The sequence below is a fragment of the Dipodomys ordii genome, unplaced genomic scaffold (assembly GCF_000151885.1).
Source record: "Dipodomys ordii isolate 6190 unplaced genomic scaffold, Dord_2.0 Scaffold14, whole genome shotgun sequence".
Taxonomy (NCBI): domain Eukaryota; kingdom Metazoa; phylum Chordata; class Mammalia; order Rodentia; family Heteromyidae; genus Dipodomys; species Dipodomys ordii.
Genome location: NW_012267230.1, coordinates 6,089,626 through 6,092,650, shown reverse-complemented (window position 1 = coordinate 6,092,650; position 3,025 = coordinate 6,089,626). Strand labels below are relative to the sequence as shown.

Genomic DNA, 3,025 nt, shown 5'->3' with positions numbered 1-3,025 from the left:
ATTGAAAACAGGGGGTGGGAAAGTGGCTCAGTGGTAGAGTGCTTGCCTTGCATGCATGAGGCCCTGGGTTCAATTCCTCAGCACCACATAAGCAGAAAAAGCCAGCTCAAGTGGTAGAACGCTAGCCTTGAGCTGAAGAGCTGAGAGAGAGCACCCAGGCCGAGTTCACGGCCTGCAACGGACCAAAAAATATATATAAATTAAGAACAAGCAGATGCCAGTGGCTCATGCTTGTAATCCTAGGTAGTCAGGAGGCTGACATCTGAGAATCGAGGTTCAAAGCCAGCTTGGGCAGAAAAGTCTGTGAGACTCTTATCTCCAATTAACCACCAAAAAGCAGTAAGTAAAGACAAGGGCTCAAGTGGTAGAGCACCAGCTTTGGGCAAAGAAGCTCAGGAATGGCGCCCAGACCTTGAGTTAAAGCCTTAGTATTTGCAGCAAAAACAAAAGCAAAAAACAAAACAAAACAAAACCAAAAGGACAACAACAACAACAACAAAAAAAAACCAGAATCACGAGGAAGATGAGATTAAAAGCTAAATAGGGGGCTGGGAAGGTGGCTCAGTGGTAGAGTGTTGCCTTGCATGCATGAGGCCCTGGGTTCCATTCCTCAGCACCACATAAGCAGAAAAGTGGCGCTGTGGCCCAAGTGGTAGCGTGCTAGCCTTAAGTTGAAGAGCTGAGAAGGGCCGGTAAGTACCCAGGCCCAGAGTTCAGGCCCTGTGACTGACCAAAAACAAACAAAAACACCTAAAGAGGAGTTCACCAGGTGGCCAGGAAAAGGAAACATAAGGGATTCCAAAGGAAGAGCATGTATGATTTTCAGAAGGCCCAGGATGTCCTTTTCAGCAACGGCTTTTGCCATAGAAATGAATGGGATTTCTTCTGAAGGTCAGGGAAGGCAATGGGACGTCAGAGAAGGAGAAATTTTTGCGTGTTTTGGAAGGTCCGCTTTGCTAGTGCTGTACTGGGCGACAGAAGGCAAATACCAGTGAGAGCAGAGTGAGCAAGACACGGAACGACGCCTCCCACAGGGGAAAGAGGCAGAAGGGGTGCACCGTGGAAACTTAAGAATTTGGTTTCTCAGCCCCGCCCACCCGCAGCGCGGCGCTCTTTCCCTAAGATCCGCCCCCCCCCACCCGCCCAGACCATTCAACCATCCCGGAGGACGCGATCGCAGGCCCCACCCACCGAGCTCCCGCCCCTAGGCCCCGGGCCCCGCCCTCACGCCAGGTGCTGTCGGGTCGCCGGCACAGGTACGTCTCTCCGATCTCCACCGTGACTTCTGGTTCGCCGCGTGCCGGAGTCGGAGGAGAGACTCGGCCTGGAGACGGAGCAGTGCCCTCGGCCGCTGCATTCTCCCCGGGTCCAGGTTCGCCCTCCCCTAAAACCCCCGAGGTCGCTGCAGCAACCGCCGCGGCCGCTCCCGGGGCCGCCATCGCGGTAGCGGAAGTGACGTCAGAGCTAGGCGCCGCGCAGTCTTTAGCTCCGGGAAGGAATCTCCGAGCCCTGGGTGGGCGGATCTGTGACGTGGCAGAAGTTTATTGGTTCACGGGGCCCACTAGTGGCGTTGCTGCTAGCTGGATGATTAGGACTGAGGTGAGAGGCCGTGTATGCGTGGAGTCGCGAAAGGAGGCAGATTTTCCTACAGTGGAGCGAGAGCGGTCTCCTAGATGCGGGGCATCGGGATAGTTTAGGAGTTGTCCCCCGCTGTCCACTGCGCCGGCCTAGCTCAGATCGCTCACAGCTGCTTAAGGACTCTCCAAGGAGTGTCTTGGCAGTGATTGAGGATTGAAGTTCTTACAAGGTATTCAGGGGTGGATTCATGAGAATCGTTAAAGATTAAGCCATACATATTTACATACATACCATATATATGTGCATATATATATACACACACACACACACACACACACACACATACCACACACACATATGCATTCAGAACCAACTTCATCAAAGTTAAACTGTAATCTGTCTGTGAGGACCAGCACTGAGGTCAGATCTCACGTCCAGGTCCCTATTTAACTCCACATGACCCTGGTTCACAGTCATAGTGGCTTTGTTTTCTTTCTGACTATGAGCTTCCGAACCCGAGGCAGGCCGTGTCAGCCACTCAGAAACCGCACCAAACACCTATTACTAACAGGAATGTCCTGAGGACACAATCTTTGTCCTTGAGATTAGGATTAGATACGCAGTCATTTGGCCACAAACCTGTACCTGTAAAGACGGTATCTGCCAGTCTGTAATCTTTCATCTCTTACATAAACTGCGATTAAATCAGCTTTCTGGCAAGATGGAACTTTAGAATTAGGGATGAAAAGCCTCATCTTTTTTTTTGGGGGGGGGCGGTCCTGAGCTTGAACTCAGAGCCTGGGCACTGTCCCTGAGCTGCTTTTGCTCAAGGCTAGTACCCTACTACTTGAGCCACAGCACCACTTCTGGCTTTTTCTGTTCATGTGGTACTGAGGAATCAAACTCAGGGCTTCATGCATGCTAAACAAGCACTCTATCTACCACTACCAGACCCCTAAACTTCTTTTGCTCAAGGCTAGCACTCTACACTTGAGCCACAGCACCACTTCCAGCTTTTTCAGAGTAGATTATTAGAGATAAGTCCCCCATACTTTCTCGCCTGAGCTGGCTTCAAACCGAGATCATCAGATCTCAGCCTCCTCAGTAGCCAGGATTACAGGCATCAGCCACTTGCACCTGGTCCTCCTCATCTTCTGATCAGGCAGTTGATGGGAATAAACCTTTGTCTTCACTCCTGGCCTCTGGCTAATTGGATTCCCTCCTATGTAGAGCAGACCCAGACTGTGCACGGTAATCTATACAACAAATGTTAGGCAGAGCAAATACTCAGGAAACATTTACTTTAGCTATTCTCCAAAAGAGCTTTGGTTATTGAGCTTAAAACTATTCTAAGAGGGGTTGGGAAGTTGGCTCAGTGGTAGAGCGCTTGCCTTGCATGCCTGAGGCCCTGGGTTCAATTCCTCAGCACCACATAAGCAAAAAGAAA

The 3,025-nt window shown here is 50.8% G+C and overlaps 1 protein-coding gene across 1 annotated transcript in view; it reads right to left on the bottom strand.

Moving 5' to 3' along the window:
• Positions 1–3,025, bottom strand: part of Kat8 (K(lysine) acetyltransferase 8) — a 20,967-nt gene that overhangs the window by 13,523 nt on the left and 4,419 nt on the right. The gene's annotated exons all lie outside the window — the stretch shown is intronic.